The sequence below is a fragment of the Ptychodera flava genome, chromosome 2, assembly GCF_041260155.1.
Source record: "Ptychodera flava strain L36383 chromosome 2, AS_Pfla_20210202, whole genome shotgun sequence".
NCBI lineage: Eukaryota > Metazoa > Hemichordata > Enteropneusta > Ptychoderidae > Ptychodera > Ptychodera flava.
The window spans coordinates 34341025-34356908 of NC_091929.1; the positions used below are offsets into that span (position 1 = coordinate 34341025).

The 15884-nt window shown below is 36.7% G+C and overlaps 1 protein-coding gene across 1 annotated transcript in view; it reads left to right on the plus strand.

Moving 5' to 3' along the window:
- Positions 1-12873: 12873 nt before the first annotated feature.
- Positions 12874-15884, plus strand: part of LOC139119636 (uncharacterized) — a 30528-nt gene continuing 27517 nt past the window's right edge. Inside the window, exon 1 of the mRNA XM_070683473.1 lies at positions 12874-12938. The gene's annotated coding sequence lies outside the window, so the exon portion shown is untranslated. The remainder of the gene's footprint in view (positions 12939-15884) is intronic.

Sequence of the window (15884 nt, forward strand, 5' to 3'; positions counted from 1 at the left end):
TCGCTTCTTCGTGTGTACAGGTTCCTGAGTAAGTCTCTCTCTCTTTTTCACACATGCCTAAGCATCAAGCCATCGACCGTCTTATACTCGAATGTAATTTGACCATAAGATTGTTGGTATTTTCCTAAATAATCGAAATTGTAGGGACGGTCCGGTCAGTGACGATAAACATCGACGTTCTTGATGGTTTGCCAGTCAACTGCGCTCTAACGCTCACTGCTAAAAGAAACGTTAACATAACTTGATTTCATATCACGTTTATTTAATTCCTTATTCGTTTGTTAATTAATTCTCAGACTGGAATTCATCATTACTGGACTCAGCGCTGAGGAATAGTAATCAGACAAACAATGGCGTTGCCACGTAATTTTTCGACTGAACAATTCTTGATCCTTGAATTCTTGAATCACGTGTATTGCCATAATGCGATAACATGCAGGGTAAAGTGCGAATTTCGAGTAGAATGTAAATAGAGAGAAAAAGGGAATCACTTCACCAAGTCAAAATAAATTCAATGTGTTTTATGTTACAGATAATTTTACTGACTACAGGTCTCATATTTTGGTAATCAAGAAATTAGTTATCTTAAAAAAGCAAAGAGCCTCAGTTTGTCAGGCAGAGCCGCTATAACACTTTTTGTAGGCCGACAGCTACATGTCGTACCAGCAAAGGGGCAAAAAGCAGGCCAATGTTTGAACCATATCTCGGGACTACGTCAAAATTTCGGCGAAGTCTAATATTTCAAAATAATTTATTTCCTTTTAAAGTCTAATACTTCCGCTTTTCAATGGTCACATTAGTTTTACAATTCTGCGATATAATTTCAAATTCAAAGTTTAACAAAGTCATTGCAAGATAATTTCTTAAACGACTAAAGCAATGATGTACTCGCCAAACACTTTATTCCCTAGGATCAAAATCAGCCACAAAACAATATTTATACTGTCATTTTGCACTTCGTAGACATTCTTCTTAATTTGTTAAGTGTCATAAATTCAATGTCTTTATCATTGTACTTTATGATGGCCAAGTGGGACAGTCATAATAGTGTCAAGTTGACATTATCAAATTTCGACAGGGATTAATCTTTATGTAAGCAGAATATACCGACAAAGAGTGAATGGTTTGATATATTAGTAGCCGAGATAAAGTGTCACAAAAGCGAAATGTGATTAGTTTCTTCAGGAAAACATGAACATTGTCGGTAAAGTAATCCCTTTATTCTCACAGTGGTAAAGGGAAATTGCAATTGGACCTGTTGTCTCCACCTACTTCTAAGCGTCACTTGGATTGCCAATATCATAGGTACATCTTTCGCATATCCTATTTTCATGCCTTACGAGGTGATACGAATATTGTGCATGTATATCACCTACTCCTGCGTAATATTAGTAACAGTTTTTTTTACTGTGTCAGGCACATACTAAACGAAAATTTAGGTCTTACCCAGCATACGTCAAGGGATTGTTGATATGAAACAAGTATCGGTGATAACCGATTTATCAACTCTTAAAGTTTACAAGAACTGTAACATAAATCAATTCATGGACTTTAATTCTGACGCTACATGTCATGGAAATATGTAATAGAATTTACTTTATAATTCTTAATGTCATCACTGCTATAACTAAACGCACAAAATCCAACCACGCAAAGCAGTACGCTATGAGTAATGTCAATTGGAACGCGCTTCAAAAAAGAATCTGTACGATAAGATAAGAATTTACAGTATCTATATGTTTATGCTAGACGTCCCTGTACTTCAAACGTAATCATAGGGCGCCCGCATCTGTGCAGATTATGTTGTCAATCATGTTGTATGGCCCCCATAATGTTTCCTGAAATTTGCACTGAAAAGTAAAAAGAGTTTAAAGAACTTGGTTTTGGATGCGAACGGACGAACGAGCATTCCAATTTACATTAAACAGGGAAAATGGATGACAATCCTCACTTGAGGTTTTCCGACGATACCTTCGGAACGTCTCTAAGGACATTTAGTGACTGTATACCATTACAGCAAGTGTAAGATCGATATCGATCCACTGATATTTTACGAAAAACTTCTTATTATAAAATGCATCGGGCTATTTATCTATTTATTTATTTTATTATTTATTACGGATTAAAGATTTCGAATTAACAATCACGGAATTGGGAGAAATGACCACATGAGGTTGTAATCCTCCATTGTTTCCTCTAAAGAATAAAAGCAAATAAAAAAGGTAATTATAAAGTGTAAAATACATGTAGGGGATATAAACAGTACAGGTGCGACTACAGACAATACAAAAAAGCTACTTTTCTACATTTGCTACTATAAATGTTTTCACTTGACTTTTAAAAACATTGAAATCGGCGCTACATCTGTAATGATTTCGTGTTAATGTAGCGTTCATAGCAAACCTTTCTGACCATTTGCTGTATGGAATTCCCGACGAAGCAAATCCAATTTGGCGGCTGCAGAATATTTCTGAGTGGAAGGATTTCTACTTCAAGATAAGGTAGCGCTTATTTTATTGTTATGTTAAAATACTGTAAAAAAGACATTGCTTGATATATACAACAGCCAAATCAAAAAGGAGGTCAGTTGAATTCATAAATCAAAATGATCTAAATAAAAGCTCTCTGGTGGTTTAAGCGATTAACCCTGGAATAATTAAAACATATACAGTGTTTTGCTTTGACGCCGCATTGGCATTTTGCGACCTATACATATTATCTAAATTAAGGTGTTGCCAACACTGTCAGGTGTGATTATCAGATGAGTTGTAATCAAAGTCGATCACATAGATATCTCTGTCGTTCACATTTACCACTTTGCGTCGGTGTAAAACCGGTGCTGGGACGGGGCCGACGTAAAATGATAAACGATGTGGCGACGCTGCGTCGGCTTAGGGACGACGCAGTTTGGTCCCGGCAAGAAGGGTGAGGGGTTCAGCGCCGACGCAAATTCACGTGTGATACGTTTTGTCGGCCCTGAGGCCGTCACCATGGATCGAAGTTGAACTAGTCACCCTGTTCACACAAAACAAACGGCTTCTGAAACTAAAGTTTACACTTATCGAAGGTTTTCAATCCAGTCTTTATCATCCCATGTACACACAACTATATCTTCAAATCAACTTTGTCTTCGCACGCAAGACCAAGTCATTCGATTCACAGTGCACATACTAAGAGACGCATCGGTTTAAAACGGTGTCAAAAATGCCGCGCACCGGTTATTTCTCCACCGACGTCGTACATATACGCTACGCTCATCTCTCAAGTGATTAAAAGAGCGTGTGGTGGTCATATTTGCCCTTCTTGAACGTAAAAAACACAGGAAAATCATGAACAGTAGAAACAGCGTTCCATTATTAAAATGCGCCACTTTGAATTTTGACAGGTCAGAGGCCACTTAGGACGGTAAACATTACGTTGGCCCACAGACAAATACAGAAACAGTGATTAAAAGGGCGTGTGGTGGTCATATTTGCCCTTCTTGAACGTAAAAAACACAGGAAAATCATGAACAGTAGAAACAGCGGTCCATTATTAAAATGCGCCATTTTGAATTTTGACAGGTCAGAGGCCACTTAGGACGGTAAACATTACGTTGGCCCACAGACAAATACAGAAACAGACTAGCAACGGGTATTTCTCAAGGCGTGAAGCGGTTACGTTACCCATCCATGTTCGCCTCGCCTCAGGTAGCTCTCTCCTGTCTTTTCCGAAGAGTGCCGACCATGCATCCTTCGGTAATTTTCGGATTTTTGCCAATCTTTAAGCGAAAGTATGTTCGGCAAAGTTTGTGTTGTTGTTGTCGTGTTGTGCTTAGCGGAATTGGCGTGCTGGCGAAAACGGGAGTTTTTTGAGATTCAGGAAAGTGAGTTTTACCATTTTAAAAATTCCTCTCATATTTTATGAATAAATAGATAAATAGATATTTTACTATAACCCAAACGGGATTCGAACCCCCACACACTTCACAGCAACATCGCCTAGCTGCTAGGCCTCACACAAAACCAGTCGGCTACCGTTTCCAACCCAAAAAGAGTTGGTCACAGCAACCGACTTAGATGTTACAATCCTGTGCGCGACCGAGCAACACAGTGTGCATGGAGCAGACAACACACAGACACAGTACAAACACACATATAGTAATCGGAAAAGCACGAAGCTTTTTACTGAGCTATCAGACAGACTCGGGGACAAGTAAATATACAGCAGAATATATGAATTATGAATATATAATGAGTGTGTTTGAACCAAATTTGAAAGTCTTTTATCGACACTGTCTGCAGTAACCATAGACCTTAAAAACGGAAGGACAGGCAACTAGCTATTTTCTTTCATGTAATCCTGGTTATAATCCGTGAAAAACTTGAACACTCATTAACATAAACAAACGTAACTGTTTATCTCTCGTATCGCAAGCTCAGGGAAATTCCCGTGATTGAGAGGCTTGTCAGACGCGAGATTATGTTAATCACTACAACATTGCGATCAGCGCATGCTCAAGCTTTCGCGTCTAATTTCAAAGTGTCGTGTTGTAAAACAACAATGGCCGATTGAGTCGGAGACGCGTGAATTTAGTCCTAGTTTTACAAATGTACGTATGACTTCCTCCCAAAAATACTAGTTCAAACCACGAAATAAGACACGTAGAAACGTACATTAGCACTGTCATGTATTATTATTACAACAGAGAAACATGAGACGGCAAGAAAAATTACTCAGAGGAAACGCACAAAATGTCGTGTTGTAAACAACAATGGCCGATTGAGTCGGTGACGCGTGAATTTAGTCCTAGTTTTACAAATGTACGTATGACTTCCTCCTAAAAATATTAGTTCAATCCACGAAATAAGACACGTAGAAACGTACGTTAGCACTGTCATGCATTATTATTACAACAGAGAAACATGAGACGGTACGAAAAATTACTCAGAGGAAACGCACAAAATGTCGTGTTGTAAACAACAATGGCCGACTGAGTCGGAGACGCGTGAATAGTCCTAGTTTTACAAATGTACGCATGACTTCCTCCAAAAAATACTAGTTCAATCCACGAAATAAGACACGTAGAAACGTACATTGGCACTGTCATGCATTATTAAGAGGGTAAAAAAATTACTTAGTTGAAACGCACAAAAAGATCGTCCATCAACAGCAATCATGATGGCCGATCGAGCTGGAGATGCCTGCACGTGAATTTGGTACAAATTTGGTGAATTTGGTACAAGTTTTACAATGTAAACATGATTTGCCCCGCAAAATACTAGTCAGTTGACGAAATACCTAACGTTGAAACGTTTACTATCATTGACATGCATTATCATTACAGCAGAGAAATATGACAGGGTAGGAAATTTTCAGTTGAAACAGGAAGTCGCTTCGTAAACAACAATGGCCGATCGGATTGAAGACGCACGAGTTTTTAAAAATACTACAGTGCCGAAGTGCAAGAAGTACATAATGAAGTAAAAGAAAGTTTACAGCATTACACATGAATCAGAAATAAACGGAAGAGTTATCAGGGGTGTACAATGATTAGATTGCAAAATTAACTTTGCCGACTCGATCATGAATTGACGGGAATTACAAAAAACAACAACAATAAATATACCTAATAGTGACTCATCTGTCGAAAATGGTAGCAAAATTGTCTGTAAAAATCAATGGGTAATACAATGCTTGAAAACAACGTGAACTAGACCACGGAACAGAACGCGACTTGACTCGACAGCACAGGTATAGCGTCTTCTGTGTAGCTCCAGCGCTGCCAAGACGTCACTGTGTCATCACGTGACGTGTTTTGCGTTTACATAACTGCGCAGAGGATTATAACCTAGATCGTACGGGCAAACACGCAAGTTTCTTTGTCTTTTGGCAGTTGCCTGTCCTTCCGTTTTTAAGGTCTATGGTGTAACTCATTGGCTTACGGTCTGTCATACTGTCTTTTACACGTTCATCAAGGAAGGACATGTTTATGAAACTGCTGGCGTGTTATGTTTTGATTGGCGTGAAGCGATACTTCTGCCCTGAGAGCTCACAAAGTAACTATGGTTGCTACGCGACGGGCAGTACGATGCCATCTCGTCGCATGTTTTCGCAAAATCTCGTGCAATTATCAACCACAAACAAAGTCTCCTAAAGGTTAAACACATTTGAAGCTTATTTTAATACGAAAGCCATAGTCTATCGAGACGAAAATGGAACAAAAGGCATACCGCGTTGCTAGTCTGTTTTTTTATTTGTCTGTGGTTTGTCATAATTCTTGTAGCGGTAAGTGAGGATAAGTGCGGACGCGGAACAAATTTATTCCCGAAAGGACAATTATTTTGCGTCGGCCCGAATATAAGTTGGATTATAATTAATTCTTCCAAAGTTGAAATATTGTCTTGCAGGAGGTCAGACATATTCAAAACAACTACACCTGAAAGCAAGTGATACGACTTGGACAGTGCGTGGATTTGTGTGGTGGTGTTTTTTTTCACTATTTCTGACCTCCTGCTGGACAATATTTCAACTTTTGCAGAGTTGGCCCTTTTATGATCGACTCATAATACCGCCTAGCTGATACTTGCACCTAACAGTGTTGGCACTCGATTTATAATATGTCAAGTTTGTCTAATGCCAATGCGTCAACGCAAACCAATGTACAATGGTAAGCTCAAAATGCGTGTCCTTCGATTTAATCACAAATCGCTAACCATGATAGCGTCACTTCTAACTAATACAATGCATTGTTTAAGTCGTATTATTTTTTTAAACGGAATGATACTATGTCACATGCCTCACTAGCAGTCTAATTTTTGTGCTAGCGTCATAGTTTTTCTAGATGCTATCTACCTTTTCATTTACTTTGACACCTTAGCAAATCATTCAGTGATATTGTCATAGCTGAAACGTAGAAAACAATAAGTGGACATTGAACTTACACAGGTGAGCTTGGCGTGATGCTTAATAATCGTGTTCATAACGGTTTTCCCTCACATACAAAAGAAACTGCTTAGCTACTTCTTCAGGAAAAGCTTGTCACTGACTGTGCTTGTTGCATGGTGAGTTTTATTTCAGTCTTTGTTTCTGCTGAATATTGCGGGAGTTTTATGTCCTCGATTTTTTATCAATTTTTTCGCTTCGTCGTGTGTACAAATACCTGCCTTTGTGTCTTTCACGCATGCTTATGCTGAGAGAGAGAGAGAGAGAGAGAGAGAGAGAGAGAGAGGGGGGGAACACAAGCCTGTGTTAAATGATAACTACGTTGATGAGAAATGGCTTATATTTCCCCATGCGATAACATGCCGGGTAAAGTATGAATTCAATTCAACAACTAGTGACTTCACACACTCAAACCATTCAAAACAAATTCAATATTTTTTTTATAATTTATGTTACTGATAATTCGAGACCTGTTCTTATCTTCCGGTAATCAAGAACAAAACGTTATACCACGATTGGAACTAATTTGGGATAATTGGATGGTGAAGTAATGTCTTTAAAATATGCAAATGAAAGCTAATCTGCTTTTTTTTTACGTTACACACTTGTTTTTATGAGTAATTTGTAATATTGAGACATTCAGCTATAGGGCAGCTGAGATTTTAGAGAAATTTGAAAAATATGAAGATCCAATTATCCAAATAGTTCCAATCGTGTTTTTCTAAAAATGCCTCACATTTTCAGGCACAGCCGACTATAGCACTTGATGTAGGTCGACAGCCGCTGTACTAGCTGGGGCAAAGCGAAGGTCATTGTCTAGGTCCATATCTCAGGACTATATCAAAACTTCAGCGAACCCTAATTAATCTTTCAAAATGATTTATTTCCTCGTAAAATCTAATGCTCGAGCTTTTCCAACTGTTACATAAGTTTTCAATTCTGTAACGTAATTTCAATTTCAAAGTTTCACAAAGTCATTGCAATATATATATATGATGTAAAAAAGGAATGAAAAATTCATTTTGTGTTGGATTATTCTAAGTTGCATCCATCTCTCTCCTCTCTCTTCCCCCCTCTCTCTCTCTCTCTCTCCTCTCTCTCTCTCTCTCTCTCTCTCTCTCTCTCTCTCTCTCCCAAACGCTTGAAGAATAACATTTCAAAAAGTCGACACACAAAATTTAACTGGTTCATTTACTTAACTGTTCCTCGTCCTGATTAACTACTATGCCCTCCCCTCTCTTGAGAATGAAGTCCATCAGATAATGGTATAACACGATTGGAACTTATAGATGAAATTACTTTACCATCAAATTATCCCAATTTAGTTCCAATCGTGTTTGGTCATGTCGATATACTAAACCAGTGACAACTACTTGAAAATTTAAATTGACATGGTTTAAGAAAATAACCAAGGAATAATTGAAGCATATACAATGGCAAGCTCAAAATGTGTGTCTTTCGACCAATAACAAATCACAAATCGCTAAACGTGATAACGTCACTTATAACTAATGGAATACATTGTTTCTGTCATATAATTTTTATTTAGACGGGGACATACCATGTGACTTTACTAGCAGTCTAATTTTGGTGCTAGTGTCATAGTTTTTCTAGCTGTTATATGTCTTTTCATTTCCTTTGACACGTTAGCAAATCGTTTAGTGATATTGAAATAGCTTAAACGTAGAAAACAATAAGTGGACATTGAACTTATAAAGACGAGCTTGATAAGAGGGTTAATAATCGTGTTCGTAACGGTTTTCCCTCACATAAAAAAAAATCTTATTGGCTTCTTTTTTCAGGAAAAGCTTGTCACTTACTGCGCTTGTTCCATGGTGAGTTGTGTTTCAGTCCTGGTTTCTGCTAAATATTGGGGCAAAGTTTCTATTGCGTGTGAATTCTGTCCTCAATGTTTATCAATTTTTCATTCGACATGTGTACAAGTGCCTGCATGTGTCTCTCTCAAAGATAGAGAGAGTCAGACAGACACAGACAGACACACAGACAGACACAGACATAGACACAGACATACAGACAGACAGAGAGACAGAGAGAGCCCTCAAGAAAATAACTGTTGATCATTCATGGAATAGAGTGTGTTTACTGGTTAATATTACAGTGTGAGATAATTCTTGATCCTTCATGGAATACAGTGTGTTTACCGGTTAATATTACAGTGGGAAATAATTCTAGGTCCTTCATTGAATACACTTTGTTGACAGGTTAATATCACAGTGGGAAATAATTCTTGATTCTTCATGGAATACAGTGTGTTTACCGGTTGATATTACAGTGGGTGACATGTTTCTAAGTTTAGAACACAAGCCCTCATTATCTGATAACGACGTTGATGAATGGCGTTTATTGCCCCATGCGATAACATGCCGGGTAAAGTACGAATTTCGAGTCAAATGGGGGAGAATGAAAGAATTAGTAATTTCACATACTCAAACCAATCAAGACAAATTCAATAGTGTATTAATAATTTATGCTACCGATAATTCGAGACCTGGTCTCACCTTTGGGTAATTAAGAACAAAACTTTATCTAAACACCGCAAAAAGCCTCACCTTTTTCAGGCATAGCCGACTATAGCACTTTATGTAGGCCGACAGCCACGTGTGGCACTAGCTGGGTCAAGCGCAGGCCATTGTCCGGGGTCCATAGTCCCTACTTATTCTCCAATGCTTGAGTTTTTTGACTGTCACATTAGTTTTTAATTCTGTAATGTAATTTGAATTTCAAAGTTTTATAACATAATTGCAAGATAATTTCGAATAATAATAATAATAACGAATAATGTAATGTACTCGATCGCCCAACACACTTTAATCGCTAGGAGCCACAAAGCAACATATTTTACTTCGCAGACATTCATCTTAATTTGTTTCCTTGTTACAAAATCACAATTTTTACCATTTTACTTTATGATAGCCTAGTGGGAAAGTCATCACCTGGATTAATCTTTATAAAAGCAGGATGTATCGACAAGGAGTGAACGGTTTGATATCTAAGTAGCCCCGACAAAGTGTCACAAGACCGAAACATGATTGGTTTCTTCAGGAAAACATGAACATTCTCGGTAAAATAATCCCTTTATTGTCACAGTGGTAAAGGGAACTTCCTATTGGAGCTGTTATCAGTTATCAGGAACACGCCTCAAAAATAATATAAATTACAATATCTATAATCATGATTGTCAATCTCAACGCCTTGCCTTGTGGCCGCATCTGTTGCGAACGTAAGTCATGTGTTGTTAAGCTTGTATATTTTTTCTGAAATATGTAATACATTTCGAAAGAGTTTTAAAATGTAGAATGAGTAAGCATCTGTATTAACGTTGTGGTTTTTGATGTCCCCGAACGATAATTGCCATGTACAGTAAACACACAATATTGATGATGCTCTTCGCCTGATGTTTTGTTGACAAAAAATTGCAACGTCTTTGAGGACTATGTGCATTTCACTTGCTGTTTACAATGACGACGAGTGTTAGATCAAACCCCTGATATTTTACGGTAAACATCTGATAACAAATTGCGTGGTTGTATGATGATTGATTAAAAGTATCGATCAAATATTAAACTTTATATCAATCTCTCTCTCTCTCTCTCTCTCTCTCTCTCTCTCTCTCTCTCTCTCTCTCTCTCTCTCTGACCGCTTCAATCATCTAACTTAAGCTCGTATGTTCAATTAGCTCTCTTTTTCCTGATTAACTACATATCCTCCACTCTGTTGTGAGGTAAACGTTACCGAGAACATTCTACTTGTCTTTATACTACTTAACCGTAGCATAGAGACTAGCAAAATTTACGTGAAGTGTGCGATTTGGCATTGTTTTAGCAATTAAGCCGAGAATCGTTGGAAATAGGGAAGAGTAATAATCTAGATGACACTTTATCAGTCCCTTTGAAATAAATGATACTATTTATCATAAAATTACATTTTATCTTACATATTATATACAGCTGGTATACGAGTCTAGTGACCTACGAACTCTACTTCTATTTCATTACGCAAATTAAGTTGCTTGTGATCTTCCTTGCTATGTGATATCTGTTCAAACACGTTAGATTTTCTCACAATTAATAAATATATTTCACATTTATTACAAAGATATAAGGTATTTTAACTAATGACCAATCGCTATGCAAACGTCACTTCCAGCTGATTGTTTTCAATCACATTACCTTATTTGAAAAGAGAGATACCATGTCTCTCTCTCTCTCTCTCTCTCTCTCTCTCTCTCTCTCTCTCTCTCTCTCTCTCTCTCTCTCTCTCTCTCTCTCTCTCTCTCCCAAACGCTTGATGAATAACATTTCAAAAAGTCGACACACAAAATTTAACTGGTTCATTTACTTAACTGTTCCTCGTCCTGATTAAACTACTATGCCCTCCCCTCTCTTGAGAATGAAGTCCATCAGATAATGCTCTCTCTCTCTCTGACCGCTTCAATCATCTAACTTAAGCTCGTATGTTCAATTAGCTCTCTTTTTCCTGATTAACTACATATCCTCCACTCTGTTGTGAGGTAAACGTTACCGAGAACATTCTACTTGTCTTTATACTACTTAACCGTAGCATAGAGACTAGCAAAATTTACGTGAAGTGTGCGATTTGGCATTGTTTTAGCAATTAAGCCGAGAATCGTTTGAAAATAGGGAAGAGTAATAATCTAGATGATCATCCTCGTGACACTTTATCAGTCCCTTTGAAATAAATGATACTATTTATCATAAAATTACATTTTATCTTACATATTATATACAGCTGGTATACGAGTCTAGTGACCTACGAACTCTACTTCTATTTCATTACGCAAATTAAGTTGCTTGTGATCTTCCTTGCTATGTGATATCTGTTCAAACACGTTAGATTTTCTCACAATTAATAAAAATATTTCACATTTATTACAAAGATATAAGGTATTTTAACTAATGACCAATCGCTATGCAAACGTCACATCCAGCTGATTGTTTTCAATCACATTACCTTATTGAAAAGAGAGATACCATGTCACATGGTTCACTGACAGTTTATTTTGAGTGCTAGTAACATAGTATTGACATATTTCTCTTATTTGAAAAATCAGCAAAACATTTAACCATTAATCTAAAATACAATAAGTGGACATTGAACTTACATCGACCAGCTTTATGTGATGGTTAATAATAGAAACATGATAATTTTTACCACACGATATAAAACTACTTGGCTATCTTTTCAGGAAGGACTTGTGGTGACTTCGATTAATGCAGAGCGAGTTTTATTTGAATCTTTCCTCTAGCTAAACATTGCGAGGTTTAGTTTCTTTTGCGTGTACATTCTGTCCTCGATTTTTTATTAGTTTTCGCTTCTTCGTGTGTACAGGTTCCAAGGTAAGTCTCTCTTTTTCACACATGTTTAAGCATCGAGCTGTTAGTCGTCTTTCACTCTATTGTAATTTCACCATAAGATTGTTGGTATTTTCCTAAATAATCGAAATTGTAGGGACGGCCCGGTCAGTGACCATCAACATCGACGTTCTTGATGGTTTGCCAGTCAACTGCGCTCTAAAGCTCACTGGAAATATCTTGCAATTCGGTAACCTGCTAAAAGAACCGTTAACATGCCTTGATTTCATGTCACGTTTATTTAATTCCTTATTCGTCTATTAATTAATTGTCAGACTGGACCTAGCGCAGAGGAATAGTAATCAGACAAACAATGGCGTTGCCACGTAACTATCGATCTCCGTTACATCAAGTGACATCAAAGTGTAATGACACGATTCTGGTTTTCCTTGATACTAGTTCAGGTGATTGTGAAGAGCTTTAACACGAGTCTAGTGACCTATGAACTCTGACTGGAAAAACAATAGGAGAATATATGACGAATACTTAATAATAGAATCCAGGCTTATACAATATAAAATATATTAAGCAAGGCTTTATTCAACTTCCCAGCATATGCTGTCCGTGACACTAGTCAGTCGCTTCTACATTCGTCTACCACTGGATCAACATACCTTTTAGGTGAGTTAAAAATGATATAGTCCATCGGGTTAAAGAAAGAAAAATAATTGTTCAATCACAGTCCCTCCACAGATAGTGTGGATAAATGTTGCAGATTTGTAATTATCCTCGACATTTATGTTTTTATGTCGTTCGAGTACTGGTTGAAATCTCTGGATCGATACTTGAAAAACACCGAGGAATTGTTTGATAATGGGCTTCAGCAGAAAAGCTTCATCTGGCTATCAGGGAAGTATAATGTTTCGAATTATAAAAGCCTGGTTTTTGAAAGTCTGCTTTAAGATAACTCTGGACATTCCTTTCCAGAACACGAAAATTGAATTGAAGAACTAAACAGTTTCAAAGCAATGCGATAAAAGGTGCTGCACTTCGCACTTTGATAAAGTAAACATAGCAGATGACCGGAGAGTGTTGTGAAGTTTATACAGATCCTTAAAGCTCGCAGCATAACGCTTTCATCATAGGCAGTTGATTGTCAAATTGTCTTTCTACTTGTGCTACTTCTAATGATTAAAAACAACCTCAAAAACAAAACAAAACAAACAAACAACAACATTTGACTTTGCAAATAGACCAGCTCTTCTCTACACATTATTGAACTCGAGGTGTTGATGACAACATATATAGGAGTATAGAGGCGGTGAATTCTGATACATTGTCACAAGGTGTGTTAAACTTAATGGTATGTAAACAGTATAGTTTGCTTCACATAGAGAAACAACTTGTCCCCTTTCATGTTTCTATTCTTTAATAACGACTAGCAGTCCTGCTAAAATCAAAAATGTATTTATAGTTGGCAATAATGTCTGCACTGTAATATGCGGATGACATAAACTTGATCTCTGAAAAAGAAGAAAAAATTAAAGCCATGCTTGATAATGTAAGTGATTGTGTTCTAGGTGATGTTTCTTAGTTAATTGAACTATGTCACAGATCATCAATTTCAGAAAGCAATGCCTGAAGTGTATTTTTATTTCCATATTGGGAACAATTTCCTCGATTATGTCGATTTTTATAAGTTCCATGAGGTATTAGCGGATATTTCGATTTGTCTGTACATCCTGACAGCTAGATCCTCAAGCTCTCACCAGGGCATTTTGGCTTTAAATTTAAAAGATAAAATGCTGTAAAATTTGGTTCAGAGTATGATGCAAATGTACCGCCGTACGAGACGTCTGCAGTTTTTGAAGAAATTTTATTTTGGGGTCTGTACAAGCTCAAACAATTGCTTGTGATACTGATTGGAATTCATATAGAAATCGTAATCATGTTAATAGGGTTCGGTTTTAAAATATACTTCTTACCGCGGATGAAAAAAAACATCTTACAAAAAAATTTTAATCAATCAATAGATCCAATAGAAACTTCATTAATTATTTTAAGTATATTTAGTTTTGATAATTTATCAAGCCACCACGATAAATATTATTTTTGTTTTATGTTTGGGGAATGGGAAGATAGAATATTCGATCAGTTCCTTCTGCTTTTGGTAATTACACGTGCGATTACCCGTTCTTTATTATGGAAGACAACTGCCAACGTTATCCGATAAGCAGGTACACAATCAGATACAGTTTCGGTGATATGTAATAAATTACGAATTAATGACAATCAATGACATTACCGACCTCAGAAAATCAGATCAATGTACACCAGACGTTGTAATACGTTAATGCTTTACCTCCTTTGTACCAATGTCTATGGAAAGACTTGGCTGACCTAAGTGGTCTAACAACCTGTTGTCATGAGAATTATTATGTTGCGATCTGCATGTAACATTGCATTTAAATCACTTACAATGTTGTCCTCGGAATTCACAATGTTGCCTTGGGCAATCAGCATCATGCTGTTCTGTGCATTTAAATGTAGTCCTAGGCGGTTAACATGTCGTCCTAGGCATTTGCAAAGTTAAGCTTGGCACTTCATTCTACACTAGAAAATGAAATCAAATTCACCAGATATGAACTGGAAATGCATTGCCACATGTTTGCAACTTCATTGGAAGTGTTATGATCAACATAATGAACATTAATTATTAATTTCCTTGACTTCTCTCACTGTATCACCACACTATACATAGCAAGTGTAATTGCCCTTGGTCAAGTCCTTTAAGCTATATATGCCGAACTGTGAATGCTAATTAGATATGCAAATTATATATAAGCTGTCATGAAAATGCGAAATGACTTTCAATATTGTTATAACCTGATATTATAATCCAATGTCCACAGCATGTTTTGCCAACTTTGATCAACTAAATCCAAGCAAATATCCTAATGAGGAAAATTCATTAAATATGCAAATTAGGAATTGACTGACGCAAAAGATGTTAAATGACTTACAATAATAAAGTATCATAGTATCTAAAATGTACATAGAAAGTTTCATCATCTTTGGTCTGGTCAATTCTGATATATCACTAATTAGGAAAGTGTATTAAATATGCAAATTAGAAATTTGGTGAAGTTAAACTGCTTAATAACTTTCAAAAATGTTGTATCATAGTCTCCACAATATATGTAGCAAGTTTCATGTACTTTGTCTAGTATATTCAGATATGTATCGCTAAAAAGAAATGTTAATTAAATATGCAAATTAGGAATCGGGTGAAGTAAAAACAAAAATGTTAAATTATGGTATCTTCAATATACATATTCAGTTTTGTCAATTTTGATCTGGTCAATTCAGATATATATCAATAATTAGGATTTTTCATTAAATATGCAAATTAGCAATTATCTTTAATATCACCCCTTAATATCTTTCATAGCTGATTTATCTTAGGGTCATCAAAATTTGTCGCAAATCTCATCAAATGAATTGTGTGCAGTCGTTCTCTATGTATGTCGGTTTTTTTTTCTAAACACTAATTATGCAAATGAGCAAAAGTTGAGAAAGCCACACCCATCAAAAACTAATCAGTTCTTGCCATTTGCAAGCTCAATC